We start from the raw sequence: 14,453 nt of genomic DNA, 5'->3' as shown, positions 1-14,453 counted from the left end.
GATGGATCTTCCACAGTCCTGGATGGGCAACGCATAACAGGTTGTGGTATTTATGTGGAGGACGCGCAGGGACGCGCCCTCGAGGAAATCGCATTAAAATTACCCGGTCACTTAGGCGCGCAGGCAGCAGAGCTTGCGGCCATCGCCTACATTGTAGAGCACCCAGATTCCTTCCCCAGCCCAGCAGACAGATATTCAGACAGCCTATACGTCTGCAACAACCTCACCGAATTTCTGCCCCTCTGGGAAATAAGAGGATTTGTTTCTGCGGATGGGAAACCCCTCCCCTTAGCCCCATTACTCCGCCATATTTGGCAAAAAGCCAAGGACAGGACTTTTGGCATTATAAAAGTCCGCAGCCACCATCATTCCTCCCCCCCCTGGAAATGTAAAAGCCGACGCGCTGGCTAAGGCAGGATCCAGGCATGGGTATTTTTGGAAGCGCTCCGAAAGCGCACCAGTGAGTGCAGTTCAGGTCACGCAGACTAGGATCGAAGATCTAGTAGAGGCCCAGAAGCAGGATAGCGCTCTCACTGAGATCGTGAAAGGGAAGCCTCATACGAGAGGTACAGAAATACGATGACCACACATGACGGTGTGGTGTTAAAGGACACCCTTTATGTAGTTCCTGAGCAGGATAGGAACCAATTAATCTGTTTATTCCATGATGGTCATGGACACCAGGGAATCGATCCCACCGCAGCCCACCTCAAACAGCTTTGTTGGTGGCCAAGTCTCAAGGAAGATGTATCCCATTACATTGAGAATTGCCTCATCTGCGCACAGAACAACCCAGATAGATATGCCAAAAAGGCACAACTCAGCCACACCCGACCCGTTAACGGCCCCTGGACTAACCTCCAGATCGATTTTATAGGTCCATTGCCCCCTTGCAGGAATGGCTATAAATATGTTCTGGTGGCCATAGACACTTTTACAAAGTGGGTGGAAGCATTTCCAGCCCGCACCAACACCGCGAAAACCACCGCCAAAATCCTAACCCACCACACCTTCACAAGATGGGGACTCCCCCACAGTATTGAATCGGACCAAGGTTCTCACTTTACGGGACGGGTCATGCACAACGTCCTCACGATATTTGGCATAACCCAAAAATTTCACATTGCGTACCACCCACAGTCGAGTGGTATAGTGGAGCGCATGAATCGGACCCTAAAAACTACCCTCAGAAAAATGGTCCAGCAGAACAACACCACTTGGGATTCTGTCCTCCCCTTTGCGCTGATGTTTTTGCGTAACACTGTTTCCACCTCCACAGGTTACACCCCACACACCCTCATGACTGGACGCCCCATAAAAGGGACAGAATACTTGTTAGGTCTAGACCTGACCAGCCCTGAAGTTACGGCCCTCACCCACGAGAAAGCCGTTGAGCAATTAGTTGCGAATGCAAAAACGGCTCAGTTAGCAGCCGCATTTAAATTGGGCACCAAAAAGAAACAGAGCAAGGCCTGTTTTGATAAGGCAGTACATGCAACGGAGTATGATATAGGACAACAAGTGATGTTGTCTGTGTATAACCCCAGCACATTTCTGTCTCCGAAATACTCGGGTCCGTACTCCATTACAGATAAAGTAAGCCCATCGGTATATAAAATCAAATACCCAAATGGTAACACTGCGTGGTTTCACATAAACCAGTTAAAGGCTTATGGAGCCCAGTCAAACCACGCCCACCACATCATGCTTGACGCAGCAGACCACACCCCGCCCCACACACAGCCAACGTAACCCGACCAACCCCCACCACGTCCAGCCCAGCCATGGACTCGACCTCGACTCCACCCCCAAAATATACACTCCGCCCCGGAACGCCCACAGACTGCAGCAGCAGAGACAGCGACTGTGACTCTGACGATAGCCACAGCACGCCTCCCTACTATCCCCATACAACCGGACCCACACCCAGCGACTCCGATTTCGACTCCAGTGATCCCTTCATGATCACTTTCCTAAACAAACCACACCACCAACCACCGAACCACACGGATGACCCCGACTTTGTCCCCACACAACTCGACGAAACTCATTGGCACCGCGACAACTCCTACAGACTCGTCCGAAACGACGAAAGCAACCCCAACTCACACCACGTAGCCCTCTCAACATTAATTCACTCCAGAGCTTGGCACCCAGGAGAAGGTGACGACCTTGAGTCGGACCCCCAATCCGCCAACCCCTTTGCGACCCTGTTCGCAACAGAGAACTGAGGTGTCCACATGATGATTTAAAGGAGACACTTGGGAGAAGTGCTGTCCTTCCTGATGGAACCTGCAGGATGTTTTATGTTTGTCGTATGTTTGTTTGAGTGTTGTTCATCCGACAGGAGAATTTTTTTCCACCCGCTTGTTCAGCGGTACCAACTTGTCCACAGATACCTGGTCACCAGACCAGACGCTTGTTCAATGGAACTAGCTTATCTGCAGATACCTGGTCAACAGACCACACGCTCGTTCAGAGGGACTAGCTTTTCAGCTGGTACTGGTTCGGGTATCAGACGCCCGTTCTGATTTGAGGGTAGAATCACAGCAGCAACCTCACCATGATGACTACATTTTTGCCCGTACTTGTCGGTTGCTCAGGCAGTGGAAAAACGGCGTGAGACCCGCCCTGCCTGGGGACCCCCCCCGTTGGTCAAACACGCTTGGGTAGGGGAGATACGGCATTGGTAGCCGTCCTGCCCGGGGACTCCATCCAAATCTTACCCGTCGCGGCCCATAAGCACCTCATTTGACATTTTCATTTCAAAAAGTTTATTTTTTATGGCGACCTTTAGGTTGCTGCCATATGCTATTTACATCCTAGAACATTGGGATGGTGAATCAGCACTGGCCCCTCACTGGGAAGTGTGCCATGTCCTAAAAATTGTTTTGAAAAAAAATGAGGGAGTCACACATAGTGACCAATTATAAGGGTATAATTGGCCCCAAAAAAGGACACACTAACATACCGGATATTATACCAAGGTAGTTACAGATACTATGCTTGTTTTACAGAACTCCAGAAGCTCCAGGAGAAAACAGAGAACACAAAGAAAGAAAAAAGAAATGGGACAGCCATGAGGACTTCTTTCATCGTGCTCAACATCTTTTTTACGAACATTTGGTTGCGTGGGAACGCGGACCCCATTACTCCAAACCTCCCTGCCGTTAATGTTTCACTGCTCCGCAGTACCCAAAGCCCAGTCACCAGCGACACTGCATCTTCCTGGTGTGACAGGTTCATAACCTGGTACTCCATGTCTTACGTAATTGAAGCACTGTTAGCGTAGGCGATACTCTGCTGAGCAGTGCAGACTATGCACACCCGCAAATGGAGAAGGAGAGTGTACCGCGCTCGAACCCCGGTATATCGGATCGAATCCCCTATATTCGGGTATGACCAGACCCCCGACCCCCGCGACCGATAATACAATAATAAAGAACATGCACTTGCGTTTTTCTGTAAATAGAAAAATGTACAAAACCTCCATATACAAAAAATGTATGATCCTGCGCTTGACTGCCAAGCCAGGAAAGAGTATATTGAATGTTATGATTGTTGTTGTATGTTTTAGGAAGATAGGATAATGCAATGTTTGATGAGTATAGTGTATTTAGATAAAATTAGAGGTTCCAAGTTTTTATTTTGTAGATACATGCCCCTGCCTGACATAGCGCCCTTAGAATTGTTCAGGTAAAAAAATTTTGCGCATAGCTAGGGTCAGAGTAGTGGCCATGTAGGAGCTGTCCCCGCCCCCCCGGGTCAGGGAACGGAAAGGACAAAATTTAGGTGATCCTTCACGCTTCGTGTTAGGATCACAAGTAGGGTGTGTAGCCACCTACATTGGCTGATTCCCGATTAATTTGGCCAAAACCCAATGTAAAATGGCTAACCGAAAAGGCTGATGGGAAAAGCAGCCAACAGGGCACAAACGGACAGCTGCAGACAGAACAGCGTATTCAGCTCTGGGGAAGTCGGCCCAGATCAATACCTGCGACCATTAGCAGCACATCAACACAGACATCTGCAGTTTAATCGGCCATCCCCGGGAACAATTGCAACATATTAGCAATTGACTGCCGATCCAGACTTCTCGGCGCCAGCAGTGGCCGAGACAAAGAAAGGTGAACGACCACCCCCCGATCAAGGAATCGCTCCATTATTGGAGCATATTGAACCCAGTGATTGGGAACAAGTCCAATCACTTGGGACCAGGGTCAAGGTCCGCCCTGAGAGGCGGGAAGCCCCTGGGACCTATAAAGGATAGGGGCCAAGTTCAGATCGACCCTTCTCTCCCTTCTTCTCCTGCTCGCAACCTTCGCAAGAACCATCGACCAGCAACCGTAAGTTTGACTCCAGCGATCGCTACCCGATAGAGACTCCTAGCCATCGACCTGTATCAGCCTTTTGAATCCTGCAGGTCAGACCCAATTCGATAAGCCATTCGTTTCCCTGACCTGGTGGGCCATCCCAAAAAGTTAAGTATTGGCCAGTAGTGGTAGGTAGTGATATAGAAAGTAGGATTATTGTGTAAGTATTTATTGCTGTACATAATAAATGACCGTTGATTTAATCTTACTAAGCGGTGTGCTGACTTATTAATCATAACTTGAGCTTGAACCACGTGGCGGTATCAGAAAGATACCTGGCGACTCGTGAGCAAAGGTGACATAATTAGAGCTAATAAAACTAAGGCTAATAAGAGCAACAACATGTACAGACAGAACCTTGTATTTTTTTACATCTCTCGCAGGTGCCATTAGATTTCCTGTCAAGAGAGTTGGCACGGTGGCGCAGTGGTTAGCACTGGTGACTCACGGCGCTGAGGACCTGGGTTACATCCTGGCCCTGGGTCACTGTCCGTTTAGAGTTTGCACATTCTCCCCATGTCTGCATGGGTCTCACCCGCACAACTCAAAGATGTGTAGGCTCGGTAGATTGGCCACGCTAAATTGCCCCTTAATTGGAAAAAAAAAGAATTGGGTACTCTAAATTTATATTTTGTCACAGCAAAGTGTGACCTTATTTTTCCTGATTGTGAGGAGAGAACTTTTCACTTCTTATATTGAACGTAGTGCTCAGTAGAGGTGTATTTGTTGTAAACCCTGGAAGCCTAAAGTAGTCACCCAGCCACCTCTCCCAGGTCCAAGAGGAAATTAAAACTTAATGTACATGTCCTTGAAGAATTCAAGCATTAGACCATGCTGAAAATTCAAATTATCACAAATGTGTGACATGAAAATCTTAATAGCTGCACAACCTTGTCCACTGCATCATAGTCTGTTTATTCTATTCTGATGCATGCAAAAGCCAAAACATGTACAAGAAATCCATATTAGAGCATCATAACAAAGAAAGGTTATGGGGCAGCACGGTAGCATTGTGGATAGCACAATTGCTTCACAGCTCCAGTGTCTCAGGTTCGATTCCCGGCTGGGTCACTGTCTGTGCGGAGTCTGGATATCCTCCCCGTGTGTGCGTGGGTTTCCTCCGGGTGCTCCGGTTTCCTCCCACAGTCCAAAGATGTGCAGGTTAGGTGGATTGGCCATGATAAATTGCCCTTAGTGTCCAAAATTGCCCTTAGTGTTGGGTGGGGTTACTGGGTTATGGGGATATGGTGGGGGTGTTGACCTTGGGTAGGGTGCTCTTTCCAAGAGCCGGTGCAGACTCGACGGGCCGAATGGCCTCCTTCTGCACTGTAAATTCTATGATTCTATGATGACAAACATCCTTTGAATATTGACCTTATTTATTACAACAAACATCTTATTATCAATGTGACCACATTGAAACTTTAGCAGGAACATTATTATAATATATACAATGAAATGTGGCATAAATTATTGATTTTCCCCCATGCTAATTTTAGGATGACAGGTAATAAAGTAGTAGACTCGTGTAGTTAATTAACTACACACTGGTCTCATGCAGACTCAATGTTTCACTGTCAGCTTCTATAACCTTGGAGGTAAAAGATAGTGTCACAAAAAAGTGATTAATGAAATGAATATGCCACGTTAACAGTAAAATATCACCAATGCCCTTTTGGAGCAGCAGGTTCTATTTCTACCCAATCAAAATAATCATTGGTTATTTTAACTCAAAAGAAACCTGTAGCATTTGTAAAAGATCTTTAATGCTCAAATGGGTTTCATCTGAAAACACTTGACAGCGCCTTCGAGCAGTTTGAAGAGAAGTAAAACCTTTCAGTGCTGAAAAGGATCAGCACTTATAGTGGATGGTACTCAATTCACACTAGAAGGTCTGTGTGGGCAATATCCCCAGTGGCTCACTTGAATAAGTTGACCCCGTTAATGAGTCCTCTACTCTTTGGAAAATAGGATTGTAGATTGCTCAATTCACCAAACCGTATTCTTTTGGGAAATACTAGAACCACTAAATTTTATTTAAATCAGTTCTATTTTCTCTCTTTCCCTCGCTCTCCGATTATGATGAAGTCTGCTGGTGTGGGGCAGCACAATAGCATGGTGGTTAGCACAATTGCTTCACAGCTCCAGGGTCCCAGGTTCGATTCCCGGCTTGGGTCACTGCCTGTGCAGTCTGCACGTTCTCCCTGTGTGTGCGTGGGTTTCCTCCGGGTGCTCCGGTTTCCTCCCACAGTCCAAAGATGTGCAGGTTAGGTGGATTGGCTATGTTAAAATTGCCCTTAGTGTCCAAAATTGCCCTTAGTGATTACGGGGTTGTTTAGCATAGGGCTAAATCGCTGGCTTTGAAAGCAGACCAAGGCAGGCCAGCAGCACGGTTTGATTCCCGTAACAGCCTCCCCGAACAGGCGCCGGAATGTGGCGACTAGGGGCTTTTCACAGTAACTTCATTTGAAGCCTACTTGTGACAATAAGCGATTTTCATTTCATTTCATTTAGTGTTGGGAGGGGTACTGGGTTATGAGGATAGGGTGGAGGTGTGGGCTTGGGTAGGGTGCTCTTTGCAAGGGCCGGTGCAGACTCAATGGGCCGAATGGCCTCCTTCTGCACTGTGAATTCTATGGTTTGCGAATAAAATGCTTTTCTTCCATCTCTGACAACCGGTATCAGCAGTAAGCATTGCCAAGGCCAAGTATGACACGGCCACATGTGCTCTTTGTGTAGAATTTTATCTGATTAGAATTAGTGGTACGCATGCAGTGTGCACATGTCACCAACTCTGATTGGACAAATCTTTGGAGATTTCATCAGATGACTTCCTGTTTACAACTGTCCCACCCTCCCACTTCTATCATGGGCTTCCCAACATGTCCATCGTTGTGGTACCTTTCTACAGTAATCGGAAATAGTTGGTGTGCCATCATTGTCTGCACAGATTGACAGATTGGTGGTCAAACTTCGGTGGCGGGTCGAATGTCAATCGGCAGGAGCACCTTATTGTAGCAGCCGCCTTCTGCCTTTGTAGCCGGGGACACCTGGTATTCCTTTACAAGTATCCCTGAACAGACCACTGAGAAGAACAATGAATGCTAATTGTTGTTTTAACGAAAAGAAATGGGCTGGAACTTTCCCGCCGTTCATGCCGGGAGGATTTTCCAGTCATACTTACGGCGCACTCCTGCTACCATGGTGGAGGGCGGCACGGTGACGGAGTGGTTAGCACTGCTGCCTCACAGCGCCGAGGGCCACTGTCCATGTCGAGATTGCACATACTCCCCATGTCTGAATGGGTCTCACGCCCACAACCCAAAAAGATGTGCAGAGTAGGTGGATTGGCCACACTAAATTGCCCCCTAATTGGAATATTTTAAAAGGTTTCATGGTGGTGAGGGCCACATTCAATGGGAAACCCCGTTGACAATGGGCGGACCAGAAGATCCCACTGCCGGCCAATGGCGATCCACCTCAACCATTGCGAAATATGTGGTGGGTTAAGCGGAAAATCCCGATGTTTTATCAGCTTTGTTGATCTAAACTGCAACTTTATTATTAAAAGGGTACAACATTGCCATTGTTGTGTATCATGTTTGAGCGGAGAATTTTCCCAGCATATTCAAACTGGGTAAATGGCATATTTAGCAGACATCAGGGTATTCTTATTAAGAAGCAATGGCTGTGTTTTTCAACACATTATTGAAATACCTGATTGCTACATTTTTTTGGCATGCTGGATAGGTGTTTATTGAATCTTCTAATCAACAATTAAGTGAAATATAACATGGTTTTAAGTAACATTTAAACATTTTGATTTGTTTAAAAGTATCAACTGCATTAATTGTTTTAATGATAAAATAAATGTAATAAAGTTAGGTTCATATTTTTCAATGTAATTATAGAAATATGTAATAAGAATGTGCTAATTAAAGACATTCAAATACTGAATGATATTTAAATTATTTTTTTCTATAACAAAATCAACACTATTTTAAAACCAATGGATTTGCGTATATGAGACTGAAAACATTTTTGAATTTAAAAAAGCCTGAATTTTAAAAAGCTCCTAGTTAAATGAAATGCCACTTTAGCAAAGTAAATCAATGTTAACACAATGGACTGCCATTAACATGCTAAAAACTGACATATTTATCAATCATGTATTAAACTTCAAACTTTGATAAACTTACTGAAATTGTAATGTTGTTGACTTTATAAGAACTATTACAATAAATCTATTTTGACATTTATTTCAATGATACTAAGTGAATTAAATCATAAAATTCAGAAAAGCCTGTTATAGCATCTCAGTCAAGTTGATGGTACATTATTTGGAGGCGGTTTTTCGACTCAGCGATTTAATTCATTGAAATATGGGGCAGGGTTTTGCTTTTCTTTTTTTTAAATTTAAAGTTCCAATTCTTTTTTTTTCCAATAAAAAGGTCAATTTAGCATGGCCAATCCACCTACCCTGCACATCTTTAGGTTGTGGGCGTGAGACCCACGCAGACACGGGGAGAATGTGCAAACTCCACACGGATAGTGACCCGGGGCGGGGATCGAATCCGGGTCCTTGGCGCCAAGGGGCAGCAGTGCTAACCAATGTGCCACAGTGCTGCCCCTGGATTTTGATTTTCGACACATAACCCTGATGCTATGATCAACTGGGGGTCTGAACACTAAACGGTGTCAGGAGCAGTCACTTGGCAGGCATCAACTTTGCCCAATTTAGCCAATTAGTGGTCAGAGGATCCGCTCACCATTCAATTAAGGACGGCAGACTAATTCTTGAAGCTGGAGGGCAGGAACGGATTTCCAATTAAACATTCCATGCCAAGGCACAGGGCCCCGACCAATGGGGGTGCCCCATGCCGGCTGGTGGAATGGCCATCCAATCGGAGCCTGATTACTCTGCATTTGCTGATAGGCTCATTCAGCAGGCAATGCTGAGCAAAATAAATCTCCAATTGGTGAGTGAAAGAGGGTAAAAATTGGTCAGCCACTGAGCAAGAGGGGCAGGCAAGGTGAGCAGGTTTGCGACTTGACCAGGGCAGGTCAGCAACAGCGAGGCACTGAAATCAAGCCACCATGAGGTGAGCTCAGCCTCTGAACAGACGTAGGGAGCAGGTTTACGCATCGACTAGGACAGGCCAGAAACGAGGCATGATGCCCCAAATCAAGCCTTAGCCACGGGGGGACAACAAGTGAGACAGGACCTTGCCTTGAAGTCCCTCGGTCAGTGAGATGAGTGAGATTGTGATGGGTGTGGGGAGACTATGAGGGGTTATGGAGAGGAAAGTGTGTGAGGGGGTAAGCCAGGGTTGTAGGCTTGCAGGGAGGGAGTATGTGAGGGGTGGGTTTGTGACTTCTACCTTTGTGCTCTGTGGGTCGAGTGGGTGAGGTCGGGAGGGACTTGAGGTTGTTGGTGGGAGGCCCAGAAATGAAGGTGAGCCTAGAGCTCCACAAACTGTACATCCACCTTTGCTGGAGGACCAATAGGAGGCCCTCCATCACAGAAGGAGCTGCAGCTTCCTGTTGCAGGTAAGGGAGGGAGAGGATACATCCATCTTAAGGCAACCTCTCAGCAACTTTAAACACGTTGCAATAATAATTGACTACAGCTTCTGAGTCACCATTGTGGAGAGAGAAACTTTCCACAGGGTGGCCTGTGACGCAGATGTAGCCCTGTGGACAGGGGAAGGCCTCAAAACCTGCCTGGCGTGACCCAGGTCTGCCACCTGGTGGCAACCTCCAGGCAGCTAACCTGTTCCAAATGCTGGGGTGAAGAGCAAAGGACAACTGGAAATTGTAGTTGGCCTCTGCTAATAGGCCTCAAATGCCTTATTACTGACATTAATCGGTTACCCACTGCTTGTAGTCTTGTGAAATTACACACCTGTCTCTGGTCTGGTCAGGGGAAAAAGGTCAGCCAGACTCAACATGATTTTTATTATATTCACCTCCATCCTTACTTAAGCCTTAATTTTTCCACTTCACATGCCTTTGATTTTCTCAATGTCTCAAATATATCTACCAATCTTGTCAGTCCCTCTCGTTACTTTAATGATGTGTCTGTAAGAGAGAATCAAAATTGCTGATGAGGCAGAAATCATTGTTCTTTTCCACTGATGGTACCAAGACACCTCTGTGACTGGGATATACAAACATATATTAACATCAAGTTGAAAGATCTGAAGTTCCACCATTAGATTTTACTAGCACGTTAAGTCGTTTGAGCTGGATTCCCTGGTCGCCGACGCTGAAATTGCGTTCGGCGAATGGCCAGAGAATCCAAGCTTCCGACCGAATCGGGTGTGGCGCAGCTTTCGCGATCCGAAGTGCCATATCGACGGCCTCAGGATATTGCCTGAGGCCCGCCCCCACGATGCTCCGCCCCCGACCGGCTGAGTTCCCAACGGCGTGGGTCTCTCGTGGTCTCATCCATCGGGAACTCAGCGTGGCGGCTGCAGACTCAGTCCAGCGCCGCCAAAGTCGGTGGAGGGCCGATCCACGGGCAGGAGGGGACATTATTCGGGTCTGGGGGCACTGTGGGGTGGTGGTCCAGGGCACGCGAGCCGGCCGAAGGGGGGACTATTTCGTGGGCCGGGTCCGCGATGGCCTCCGCCATGAAGCATAGCGCTGCCGCTGCAGTACACATGCCCAGCCACAGACCCAGCAATTCTCTGGGGCGTATCGGCAGCTAGAGCCAGGTGCTCTACATTGCAGTCCTTCTAGCCCCCAGCAAAATGGGAATCGGTGGTCGTTTTGCACCAGTTTCCATGCCGTAAATCACCACCGTTCCCACACCGGTGTGGGGTAATAGCATCGGAGAATCCAGCCCCATATCTTTATAGATCATGATGTGGAGATGCCGGCATTGGACTGGGGTGAGCACAGTAAGAAGTCTTACAACACAAGATTAAAGTCCAACATGTTGGTTTCAAACACTAGCTTTCGGAGCACTGCTCCTTCCTCAGGTTACTCTTCACCGGAGGAAGGAGCAGTGCTCCGAAAGCTAGTGTTTGAAACAAACATGTTGGACTTTAACCTGGTGTTGTAAGACTTCTTACTTTATAGATCATGTTGAAGTTATCGTTAAGAGTAACGTTGTAGTTACTTTGAATATTGCAGTCTTGAAAGTTGTGTAATTGGGTCTGAATGGCCGGCGTGCTTTATTGACCCTCTTAATCACCTTTTAATTTGATGTTTTGGTTTTATTTGTGATTTGTGTTTGCTTAAGGCAGTATCCCTTTAAGGGGCTGTTCCTTTTAATTTGTCCCTCAGTTTATTTGGTTTCATCAAAATAGTTGGGGTCTGAATGGATTCTATAGAACACGAGCAGCTATGTTGTGTTGCAAATGTAATTGGCTGGTAAAGAAATGAAATTCAGTTAGTGGTAAAATGATTATTTACAATTATGAGCATGTACATTAAGAAACTGATGGGAGCAGCTCCAGGAAAGTATCACGTAGAAGAGAAAACTTGGCAGCATGCAACAGTATTCACTTCTGTTATTGAAACACCCTTCACAGTGCGACTAAGGTAATTCTTTTATGTACAGAAGAATGCATTTCAACGTTACATTTGGACTAAGGCATACCTGCTGACTAGTCAGCAATTTCATGATATAACTACTCGGATTGAAGAACGGCAAAAGCTTGAGATAATTAGGGCAGTTCAGTCACAGCCTTTGATGCAATTTATCTGAAAGATTGATCTTCATGCTTCAGTTGCTCTCCAACTGTGCTGGATGCATTTCTGCTGAAATTAGCATCTGAATGAGATCAGGGGAAATACTAAGGCCCTTAGCTGTTTATCAGCCAATTTCTGCATAAACCGTGTCTCAGGAAGTTATTTTTCAGTATTCACAGTCCATCCCGTTGGCAAAACATACAATCAACAAAATGAGACTCATGGTTAGCTACCCCTAGAAATTATGGGGAAAAAATTGGAATAGGTCAGAAAATGGGCGTGAGGGTCACGATGCGCAATTAACCTGTGCCCGTTTGTAGCAATGCCAGCAGCACATATGTCATATTGCCTGCTAATTTCAATGGAAATGGCATTGTACTGCTCAGGTCAACCCAAAACAAGCAGCACACAAAACCAGAATGTGCCTCTTAAAGGAGAGGTGCATTCCAGCTAGAGCAGGTGCTGCAACTGGTTACAGAAGAGTCTCAGGGCTGAAAGTGGAGTGGAAATGGGTGCAACCGACCAGGTTGTCTGAGGCATCTGGAGGCCTTAGTGCAGCAGTTGGGCAGGAGGAAAGAGGTTATCTTCATTCAGCGGACTAGGAAGTCCTCCAGATGGATGCTATGGAGCCTGTAAGAGCAAGTAGCAAGCAGATAGCCAAAACAGTCAATGCCAGTGGTCTAGCTCCGAGGACTCGGATACAATGGTCAAGGTCAGATGATTGCTTCCTCATATGCCATATCCTTATAAATGAACCACTAGCTTCACGCATGGTTTCATTCACCATTCCACACTTCCACTTGCCTCCCAACATTTTCTGTCAACCAGGATTCATAGCTTGCATTCATAACTGCATTTTACCCTCACAAATTTGCAACTGTTGCAAGTCGCTAACACACACAGACCACAGCTTGCCCATATTTCCATCTATATACTGCAACTATACAATGGACACACCACCCAAACACATTATACCACACTCACTAACACACCTCCTTCTCTGTTACAGGACAATGTGGCCCATAACTGGAAGCAGCAGCATCGTGCTGTGCTGGTAGTGTAGTGGTGGGGAAGCAAGGGGTGGGGTGCATGGTGCTGCAGCCAAAGCAGCATGCCCTCACCTCTATGGAGAAGATGGTGCTGGCCATCAATGGAGTGGCCACAATTGAGGCTGTGTCCAGCAGGGTGAAACCATGCAGAGGATAATGGTATGTTCCTGCATGATCAACCTTCTCTCCCCTCAACTTACATATCTTGTGATTTCCATGCTGCAGTTGGTGTAAGCGTCCCTTTATCAAGCTTTTCAAATACAGCTACAACATGGCATCTACCCGGCAATGTGGAAAATTGCCCAGGTATGTCCGGTCTACAAAAAGGACAAATCCAACCCGGCCAAGTTCCACCCCATCAGCCTGCTGTCGATCATCAGCAAAGCGATGAAAAGGGCCTTTGACAGAGCTATTAAGTGGCACCTATTCAGAAACAACGTGCTGACAACTCAATTTGGATTCCAGCAGGGCCACTCAGCTCCTGACCTCAGTACAGCAGGAGTGCAAACATGGAGAAACGAACTCGAGAGCCAAGGTGAGAGTGGATGTCCTTGACATCAAGGTTGAATTGACCAAGTGAAGCATCAAGGAGCCCTAGCAAAACTGGAATAAATGGGAATGAAAAGTAAAACTTCTACTGTTTGGAGTCATACCTTGGACAAAGGAAGATGGTTGTGACTGATGGAGGTCAATCAATTCAGTCCCAGAACATCACTCCAGTGGTTCCTCACGGTAGTGTCCTGGGCACAATCACGTAAGCTGATTGATCAATGTCTTCCTTCCATCATAAGATCTTAGGTGGGGATGTTCACAGATGATTACACAATGTTCAGCAACCACTACCAGTTAGAAGGACAAAGACAGTAGACGCATGCAAACACCACCACCTGCAAGTTCCCCTCCAAGTCACTCACCATCTTGACTTAGAACCATGTCGCCATTCCTTTGCTGTTGCTGGGCTAGAATTCTGGAACTGCCTCACAATCAGCACTATTGAGTGTACCTTCCAACACATGGAATTGCAGCAGTTCAAGAAGGTGACTCACCATCACCATTTCAAGGATAATTGAGGATGTGCAATAAGAATGCTGGTCCATCCAGCAACGCCTACATCCTGTGAACAAATGATCCACGTGCCTTTATCCCTTCAGATATTCAAGTGCTGCCTCTTGATCAGGCAGGACTGAGAAGTAGATAAAAGAAAGAGATTGATGAAGATGAAACACCATCACTTGATTTCGCACTCGCAGCCACCAGCGCAGAGCGGTGAGTCATTGGGCAGGAAAGGCCAACAGCCAGTGCAGGGGAAAAGGAAATGCAGGTGCTAGCT

This window comes from Scyliorhinus torazame, chromosome 13, assembly GCF_047496885.1.
Source record: "Scyliorhinus torazame isolate Kashiwa2021f chromosome 13, sScyTor2.1, whole genome shotgun sequence".
NCBI classification, from domain to species: Eukaryota; Metazoa; Chordata; class Chondrichthyes; order Carcharhiniformes; family Scyliorhinidae; genus Scyliorhinus; species Scyliorhinus torazame.
Note: the sequence above shows the minus strand (reverse complement) of the source record.